General features: G+C 35.2%; 1 long non-coding RNA gene across 1 annotated transcript in view; it reads right to left on the minus strand.

Moving 5' to 3' along the window:
* LOC114630893 overlaps window positions 1-10955 on the minus strand; it is a 91408-nt gene that overhangs the window by 79536 nt on the left and 917 nt on the right. The window contains exon 2 of the long non-coding RNA XR_003712878.1: window positions 6746-6943. This is a non-coding gene — a long non-coding RNA (uncharacterized LOC114630893). The remainder of the gene's footprint in view (window positions 1-6745; window positions 6944-10955) is intronic.

The following is a 10955-nucleotide window of genomic DNA, read 5'->3' on the forward strand; positions in this document are numbered from 1 at the left end:
CCTTAGGGAGGGGTCCTCACAGATGCTCATGGAGGAGTCCTTGCAGTCCCTCAGGAAGGAACCTTTGAAGTCCCTCAGGCAGGAGCCCTCATAGGAGCTCATGGAGGAGCCCTTGTAAACATCTAGAGAGAAAAGGACACAGTCCCCCTGTGAAGAAGAGTCTACACAGTCTTTCTGGGGGGAGTCAACAAAGTCCCTCTTCTCTGAGATGCCTCAGCCCCTCAAAAAGGAGCCATATCTCAGTCTCACATGGAGGTCACTGGACAGTCACTCAGAAAGGAGCCACTGTAGAAAAGATCCTTTTCTATTCCCTCTGGTTGGAAAAGACATGGATCTCGAAGAAGCCAATACACTTTCCCTAATCCCAGGCTACACAAGCATTCTGCCAGACTCATCTGCAGTCATTCTGAGAGAGCTCACTATAATCCCTCTGAAGGCAGACATAGTCGTTCTGAGAGGATGTGCCCCAAAGTCACTCTGAGAGGAATCAGCATTGTCACTGTGACAGGCCCTACCACAGTCCCAAGGAGAGGCTCAAGCATCGTTCCCCTAAGGAGAGATCCAGATGTAGCTTGGCTAAAAAGTTCATGTCTTTCAGGGACCACACCAAAAAGTCCAAAACCTGGACAAATTTGGAGGCATGAAGTTAGTGGATAAGGAAAGATCTTCCCCTATTAAGTGTATTCCTGCTCAGCCACTGCCTGCACACTCAGCAATGAAAGAGCTATTTGGGAGGGAAGACAAAGAAAATGGGTAATTTACGTCTGTAATCTGTAATTTAATATCAATAAAGGGGATATCTGAACTCCAAAAAAATTTCCTTTAAAAAATTGACATGTGTTTATGATCTATTGATCATCTATTTATCTACTTATCTATCTGCAAATATATCATCTAGATATCATCATCTTTCGTATATTTTCTCTAATAAACGTATTTCCCTAGCATAGAAGCTACAAATACCATAGAAAAGATTAAGATATTTAAGATGAAAATTTTGTTGAGAAAACTAAAACAATGGAATAATTTTGTCAATAATGAATTATAATTGGCAGGTTTTGTGACATTGGGAGTGAATGTGTGTGGAGATGCGTGAAAGAGAAGTAGCAGTCTACTTCCTCTTCCAGATTGCATGAATCTCTCTTCTTTCTTGGTGACCATTTGCAAACATATTAGGCATCCATCCCTCTACCTTGTCTCTTCTAAAACCACATTCAAATACTTAGTGGTTGAGAGCTGTGAAAATTCTCACAACACATGTGAAGCCATGGCCATGCCTACCAAGCATCAACTGATAAGCAGAACAGCCAGCATTGAGGTAGAGCTCTGCTGACTGTAAGACAGTGTACATATCATTTAAAATTTGGCAAATTATTCTGGTAAATTCTACTCCTTTTAAAATTATTATTTTAAAATGGTGATAAGACATACATTAATGTTATGCTGTTAAGAGTAATATTCTTTCTTTGACTCTATTTTTCATTCTCAAAATATTTTTAAATTAAAGATTTAATCTGTATATTTTGAATTATTTTAGATAACTGTCAGATTTTGGTTGATGTTTTAACTTTTTCCAAGTTTAGTTGTTATCTTGACACAGAGTGATTCACAGCCAAGACTGGGTTCAAACGCAACATAAACTTAAGGATGACCTTCCTCCATTTTTAAAGTGCTGGGATTACAGGTACATCCCATCATCATCACGTCTGCCCTAATTTTATAAATGAATTTCAACATAACTTCATTTAATGGTCATGAAGTACTTCACCAGTAAACTGAGGAAGCACAAAATGTATATTATATCTGCTCTTCAGCCAACTTGAGTTTTCTTGTTAAGTAATATCATCTGAGTACTTATGACAATCCTTTCAAATATCAATACATTGCTCAATAGTAAACTTCACTTTATCCATAACTGGCTTGGAGAACAGAGAAAGTTGAAAGAAAATCATTAGAAAATATTCTGATTTTGATAGCTTTCTCTTAGAAACAGGAATTGTATTCCAGGACTCCAGATAGATGCCTGAATCTGCTAGGAGTATGCTTAAAAGCTGAATGGCTCTTCTTGGCATTCTTGGACAGAAAGCATCATTACTCTTGGATTTCAGGACCACAGTTAAGTAAGATAAAAGTTTATTCCATGATTATCAATTTGATAACTGAGACAGATACTAAGTATCTAATAGGTGGTTAGCGTATTCAGAATGGAAGCAATGGATAAAGTATATATCCCAGGTCAGATGGGGCAAAATTGTGAAAATTGTATCATGCTATTCAAAAAAGCATACAATTTAAATCACATGAGTTGTTTTGTGTGGACATTCACTTAATATTTTTGGCTACAGGTTACTGTTGGTAATAAAATCACAGAATCAAACCATGGAGAAAGGGAGAATGTTGTATAGTTGAGTTGAACATTTAAAACTCGTTTTCTTATAAGATTTAATAAAACATACTACATATAGAGATCACTAGCTGGGTAAAACTTTGCGGTGAGGACATACTTCAGTGACAAAACCATCCTCTGTCAAACCTGACTAGAGGTTTTTTCAAAGAATCCACATGGTAGCCAGAGAGAAGTGACATCTACAGTTGTGTTCCAATGTCTATATGTATACCATGACATATGCACATGTGTGCATAAGCAGACAGACAGACAGATAGACACACAATGAAACAAATTAAATGCAGCTAGATCTGTGTTGTAGAAACACAGAGGATAGGAAATTGTCTAATCTTCATTTCCTCATCTCCAGACCCTTACCCAGATTTAATCAAGAGCTGTTTCTTGATTCAAACTCTTATTATCTTCACCCCAACATCTTCCATTTTACAACTACATATGTGATTGAGATAGTATTTAGAACATCATGGTCTCAAAGATCTTTGATCTCACTTAAGGAATATATTCATGACTAGAGGAACAACCTAAACCTTTAAATTATCTATAGTAACAAACCTCAGTCTATGATTTAGCACTCACCCCCCAGGCCTTCATTCAATATGACTTTTAGGCCACCAAATTCACTTCCAACCTAATCTACATTTCCCAGTATAGCACTCCACATGGCATGTTTATTAGCATGTTCATCAGCATGTGGCTTCACATAGGGACCTGTCTACATTGGCATACACTTAATCAAGTCTGCTATGTAGTTGAGCTTAATGAAGGGCATAAAAAGTACTAGTTACAAACCAGAAATCAGAAATAACTGTAAAGTCTTTACAATGACTACTCTCCATTCTAGCTCTTGCTTAGACTATAGCCATAAATTTTAAACCCAAATTTCCTTTATACTTAAAAAAACTGTCTATATTTTCATTTTAAAATCAATATGTTCAAAAGTTTTCCCGTTTACATCTTCTGATCTATTTTGACCTTGAAGAACTACATGGAATCATTTTTGGTTGTAAGCTACTATAAACTAAAGCACTTATGTAAGAAAGCATTTTAAAGAATCAGTATATTTTTAACTAAAAAATATAATTTATTTAGGTTTTCTACTCATGCACTTAATACTTGTGCCACCACGTATTCTGAGATGAACATCATCATACATTCAAAGATTAATTTTTATTTTATAAAAGAACTTGTCCTTATTTTTCATAAGAGTGGTTTATGTTTATAGCATCAGCATTCCTGTGGGAAAGAGACACACATAATCCTGGACCTAGTTGAGCAGCAGCTTAGCTGAATCAGTTCAACTCCAGCTTCCGTGCATTATCCTGTCAATAATGAGGATTTTGGTTTCTTAAAAAACCTAGTTATGGTATATGAATATGCTTTTGTTTTTAATACCAGGTATGGGATATGTGTCTGCTTCACACTGTCCACAGCTTCTCACTATGACTGTCTTATGCTCTAGGAGGGGCATGTTTTTTGTCAGGTGCAGAATTCCAGAAATCCTTGAGAGGATAATAGTGTGAGAGCCATGAGAAGGCCTGTCAAGGCTACTGCTGGTCTCTGATAATGAGTTTGCTATTGCTGGACTGATGGCTGGAGATGCCCTAACAAGGAGATTAGACTTGCCACAAGAAACTAGACACCCCAAGTAGTAATCTAAAGAGGTCTCTGCCTCCTGCCCCTTTAACCTTCTTTCTCTCCTACCTAGTGTTGGGTGGTTGTAAAGGATTGGGATAGAATGAGGGTTGGAGGGGGGTAAATAATTTAGAAGTCAATAAAGTAGCTCTAAAAATGGACACCTACATCTGTCTCAAAAAATAAAGCAGAAGGATGGAGAAATGGCTCAGAAGTTAAATGGCTACATTGATCTTTTAGAGGACCCATATTCTGTTTCAGGATCTATATCTGTGGTTCACAAACACCTGTAATTGAGCATCAGGAGCTATGCTACCTTTTTCTACTTCTAAACGCAGTAGAACTCAGGCACACACCTCAAACACAGACACTGTCCTAGTTAAAGTTTTTATTGCTATGATAAAACAATATAACCAAAAGCAAGTTGGGGGAAGAAAAGGTTTATTGACTTACATATCTAGAATGACAGTCCATTGTGGGAGGAGGGGGGAGTAAGGCCAAAAAAGAAATATTAACCATTCAGGAACCTAGAAACAGGAACTGATACAGAGAATATGAAGGAGTTCTGATTAATGAATTGCTCTTCTTACTCTGCACTTGCTCAACAAACCTTTTTCATAAACACTAGAAACACCAGCTGATGGATAGCCACTGGCAATTGATTGGACCCCTCAATCAATCACTAAGGAATTGTTCTACGAGTTTGATTGTTTATAGTTCATTCTTCTGAAGGCATTTTGTCAATTAAGATTTCTTCCTTGAAGAAAACTATAGCTTGTGTTGACACAAACATAGACAGTACAGCAACATACACAACATACACATAATTAAAAATATAAGTAGATAGAGAATGAAAAAGACAACACCAACCTCTGGACTAAATATACACACATATACATGCATCTGTGTGAACACATATACCCATGTATATACATTATACAGAAATTATCATATATACATACACAAAACAAGTCTTCCAAAAAGTTGGTATTCATTATTGTATTATATAGTAAATTGAATCAGAGATACTATTTATGTTTTTCTCTTTTGACATAACTTTATATGACAGGCTTTACTCTGAATATATTCATTTTCTAGAGAAAATAATATTCATAAACTTGCTCAGAATATTAAATAATACATAACAAATTATTTTAGGCAGAATAGGTCCTAAATTTCATTGTTATTACTTATGATTATTTTTTAAGATGCAGCCTACTCTTCCATAAAATAAGAATTTACAGTACTCATTCAATTCATATTTTATAAATCATAAATGAAAAAGTAGTAAATTTTGTTTTAAAAGAGAACAAATCATATCGATGCGAATACATAGATAAGTAGAGATGGATGATACATAGATAATTAATAAGAGATATGTAGATATACAGGTAGATACATGCATGCATAAATAAATGATATGGATGGTTGATATGCAGATAGAAAGATAGATAATAGATAAGACAGATATAAATAGCAACCACTTCCATGTCAAATCAACATATTCAGTTCTTATTCTGTCAGTAGAGAAATGAACAAGATAGAAGAGGAGGGATTTGTGCTGTTCATTGACCAACAGAAACAATTTGCACAAAGCTTCAAACCTGAAAACAGCTTCAGAAGAGCTGGGAAGCACATAATCAATTACAGTGTATACACACACGGCAAAGATAAAAAGAGACACAGTGCAGAAGGCAAAAAGGACAAGTTTTCTTACAGGACTTCTTCCTAATCCAAGGCAGAACTGTGGAGAAAGATGTCCTCTGTCTAAGAAAGGATAAAAAACTTTTGGAAAATAACCACACTTTGTTCTTGATGTAAACACCAAGCCTAGCCCAGAAAAGCTTTTCAAATTTGAGCTCAGTGCATGCCCTGTTTTCCAAGTTGGTATTAGTTGACAGAACATCCAAGCTTTAACATATGCCAAGTCAGCTCTAAAAGCCATAGACATAGACTTGATCTAGTACATGGCTTTAATCTCTAGTCACATTCTAGGTCCAGAATTATGTCTCATGCAAATCAAAACCAAATGGAACAGGAGGAGATACACTCAGAGTAGACAAAAGATGTTTAAGTAAGTATGTAAAGTGAAACAAAGGTGGTATACTGCAAGGGGCCAGTTTATTCAGAGACTGTAACACCTATGAATATATATGCACCTCAACAAGTGAAGCAAATAGTAACAGATCTGAATGGGGAGGGAGACCCTTATACTGCATGCACAAGAGAGACTTCAATACTACACTTCTGGCAATGCACAAATCAATCTACCACAGAAAGAAACCACTTACATGATTGAATAGTAAATGGATATGATATACATGCTAAGAACATCTTACCCGACAAAAACAAAGTACATACTCTTTCTTGCTTGCTAAGAAAACAAATACATTCAACAAACTTAAGGATGTTGAAACTGTATCAGGTAATATTTGTGACCAAAAATGGTATGAAACTACAATTAAGAAGAATTCTGCTTAAAACGGCTTCAAATATTATGCATGGCGTGCCCCAGTCTGTGATGCTCTACTGCTATTCACTGACATGAAAACAATGTTACAACGGTTAAATAACTGAAGCAATCTGTGGACTTAGATTTTTAAAACCTACTTTCAATAATGGTTTTCAAATGCTTTGACCCCACTTCTAACCCATCATCCTAAGGCAGAGGAGAAAAGCTGGTAAATAGAACAAGGAGACGTGGACCTGTTTAGTTCTTTGAGGCAATTCCAATCTCCATTTGTCAGGATACCAACAGTCCAGTTCAGTAGTGTCGAGATACCAAACACAAATCAGCAGTGGTGGATCAATCCAGCAGAAATAGCCAAGCCTCTGCAGAATTGGCACAAGTCAGCAGGAGCAACCAGAATCAGCTGGGTCACCAGCAGAAGTTCTCTGCCATGCCTTTGACAATGAAACAAAGATCTGTGAAGATGTGAGACCAACAAAGCTTTTCAAAGCTAGCTCTGCAAGCACATTGTTACTGTCTATTGAGTCCTATTTATATTCTTTCCAAATATCATGTGTCCTCCCACTGGTCTTGCCTTAGCAAAACACCATGGGAGGCTGCATCAGAAAAACATCACCTGAGTCTACATGACATGAAATATCTAGAAACTTCTACTTCAAATACCCAAAGTATTAATGGATACTTTCCTTGAATGTTGAGCCCCAGGTAGGAAAGCAATATTGCACAGGCTTTGAAATGACCTTACCTATTTACAGCAAGGAATGTTCTACCTGTTATCATGACTGGCACTTAAGAGGTCTATTATCACCTGGCCAGGTGATTTCACTATTTGACTTTAGGCAGGTCACTCAACTCAGTATGTATTTGGGGATAAAAGTAGTATGAATTCTATGGGGTATTTGAAAAGATTAAAATGTCTTAATATATGTAAAGTAAATTCCAAATAAAGAACAAATGACAAGGTACGAACATATGCAAACTCCCTGTAAATTTTCACTGTTCTCTCTAGAAGAAAATTTAAATAAGAGTATTTGGTTTGAAATATTTCCTTCCAATATTTTCTTAGTATGACAAATCATTCTATTCTTCAACTTTATTTGTTAAAGAAAAAGAAATGTTTCTTTTGTCTTATTGACTTCCAAACTGTTAATGTAGTGACTCTCAACCTGTGGGTTATGAACCCTTCAGGGTCGTATATCAGATATTCTGCATAGCAACTATTTATATTATAATTCATAACAGCAGCAGATTATAGTTATGAAGTAGAAGTAAAAATAATTTTGTGTTTGGGGTAACAACAACATGAGCAATTGTATTAAAGGGTCACAGCACTATGAATCAGAACTTACAATAATTATCTACAGGTCAAACCAGAAATAATATTAACACAAGTGCCCTGGGAATGCACTGCCTGTATTACCACAGAACTTTTAAGTTCTAGGTAAACCTTGTTCTAGGTAAAGATGTATGCTTTCAGGCAATTGTGAGCCTGATTTAGTATTTTAATGATGGAAATTAGACACATCTTATCTACATTTCAATTAACTATTGCTTTCCAGGAGGCTTTTGTAAACTAAAGTATTTAGCTCCTATATGACAAAGCATCTACTTGGAATTTCTTTGTGTTAAACTATAAAATCTTCAACTACTCAACTAAATATACAAAATCCAAACAGATGTTTGCAGAATGCTAACTAGTATTCCAATAATATTCACCTGTTATTGTTATTACATCTGTTAAGCACACAGTTCCTTTCAAGGGGAGTAAAATATTTAGAGATCCATTAATGTTTGGTATAATAGAGAAACTGACTAAAGTGGTGTGTGTGTGTGTGTGTGTGTGCCTGCATGTAAGCGTGTGCTCTGGTTTCAAAATCATAGACACATTATTATGTATCACTTTCTCTGAGATCAAATTCAGATCTGAATCTCAGAGAATATGAGCCAAGCTATATGAAATCATATGAAGCTGGTTCCAATGAGGAGCTGCAAAATTGAGATGTCATTTCTCAAAATAAATTTAAGTGATTTCTGCCACAAATGAGATATAAAAGTTGGCATGGCTAGACATATATTAATAGCATGTTATCCAGTTATCCATTCACTTGCGTCTATTTAATTTTAAAGCAACATTTTCTATGTATGTATGCAGGCAAGAATATTTCACTAACATTCAAGTGAAGTAAATTATATCATATTATGAGCAAACTTCTAAGGTAAGTCAATTTGAGTATGCTTATTTTAAGAACTTATTTTTACTGTTTGACCATGAATATGTATGTATATCTGTGTGGGGATACATGCAGGTGGATGCATTTGACTTTGGAGCCCAGAAGAGAACATCAGAAGCTCTGGAGACAGTTACAAGTGGTTTTGAGCAGACTAATCTGGGTGCTAAAAGTGAAAATCCACAGTCTTCAAGAGCAATACATGCTCTTAACTTCTGTGCCATCTCTCCAGACCCCAAATTTAAGGTTGTTTTATATAATAATTTTTTGAAGATAATTCAGTGCCCATAAAATATACCTATCAATTGCATAATTTAATATTTGGGACATTCACAGGTTGTTATAACCCTTATCATAGTGAGTTTTAGGATCTTTGACTCACTTAGAAAATAACATATGTCATGTATTTATCATCCCCAACCTAAGTTACACGATTAACCACTTGATGCTTAATGACCTGCCCAGCAGTTGTGTGATTTTATAGAACAACATTCTCTCATGTCTAGTTGTCCAATTTTTTGAAGAGCACACAACGGATAAGCCTAAATTATTTAAAATTATTAACAAATTATATAGTTGTGAAAATTATTTATACAATCAATAAGAAAGTATTTTATAATAAATGTATAATTTTCAAATATTTTATTTCATTCTATATATTTTCTTTATTTTCAGAATCTTATTTGTCTTTTGATGCAAAAAGTTGTTAATATTCATGTTCAATTTCTATCTTTAGATCATTTAATTATCATTTGCTGTATATGGATTCCTAAAAACTTAATTTCTATTGTATAATTTCCTGTTCTTATTTCAAACATATCAAACAAAATGTTCTTTAATCAAAATCTCCCCCTTTACTTTCTCTTATACCCTACCTCTCCCAGAATATCCCTCCCCTTTCCCAGGTACCCCTTTTACTCTGTGTGTGGGTGTGGTTGTAGATGTGGAAGTGCCCAAACTTACTGAAATTTCCTGCATGATCCTGAGTTATTCATACTTTTGCTATGGTGTCTTTAGAGACCCTTACAGTGACTGGATTTTCAGTTGATCAAATGCATATGTGTGATATTTACTTCCATTGTATAGGTGATTTCTTTGCTTTTTAAATTATTTACTTGACAATATAGAAGATTTTTCATTTGATGTACATCTATTTGCCTTTCATTTGTTTTTTTTTCCTGCCTGTAAATCTAGAGTCCTATTTCAGAATTCCATTTATTGAGTCCAGAAGAACTTCCCTGTTTCCTTCTAGTAGTTTTATTGTTCAAGGTGTTTTATTTTGTTATATATTTAAACCAATTTTGAATCAGTTTCTAATTGGTGGTTGATAGGTGTATGTTGGTGCAGGAGATATTTGAAAAATGGCAGCCTACATATACATTCTTTAATTTTTATTTTCTAAGTCTCTCTCTCTCTCTCTCTCTCTCTCTCTCTCTCTCTCTCTTTCCATATATGTGTGTGTATATATGTGTGTTATATATGTGTGTGTATATATGTGTATATATATATATATATATATATATATATATATATATATATATATATGTGTGTGTGAAAAATAGAATTTAAAATAAACTTTGCCAAGAAGTTTTCATTATGTATGTTAGAGGAGAGAGACATACACAAAATTGGCTTACATTCTAGAAATCAATGTTAATAAAAGAGTTTATGACAATCAAGTTTTAGAGAGTTGATAGTTTTGAATGAGTTCTCTGAGAAGGATGTTAAAAGAGGCCTGAACCCTCTGTAAGGATGACCCTCAACGCTACTATGGGGTAAGAATTCCAGGCCAAGAGACAGCAGATCTTCACGCTTTGGGACAGCACATGTATGCATAGTAATGACCAACGAATTCCTCACAATAACTGGCAGCAAAATGCGGAGAGTTCTTGTAAGTATTTCTAGGGTCAGATAGAGGTTGGTAAATGCATGCCAAGGCAGAAACCCCGGATTTGGATTTTATCTTGAAGATAAATCGCAAGGATTGGGGGATAAAAACAAAGACACTAGCTCTGATTCCTGTTCCCAAGGCTGACTCCGAGTTCCATGTGAAATCATTATGGCATGAGTGGAGGTCAAACTCTCACTCTTTCTTCATGATCCCTCATAAGAAATGGTGACTGTTAACCACTTGCATGGAGCAGTGAAAGGAATTCCAGATGCATCTGATCGATTAGTTAACTTAATTTCAACAAGGTGTTTGTTTGTTTGTTTGTTT

Source organism: Grammomys surdaster, unplaced genomic scaffold (assembly GCF_004785775.1).
Source record: "Grammomys surdaster isolate TR1022 unplaced genomic scaffold, NIH_TR_1.0 67, whole genome shotgun sequence".
NCBI classification, from domain to species: domain Eukaryota; kingdom Metazoa; phylum Chordata; class Mammalia; order Rodentia; family Muridae; genus Grammomys; species Grammomys surdaster.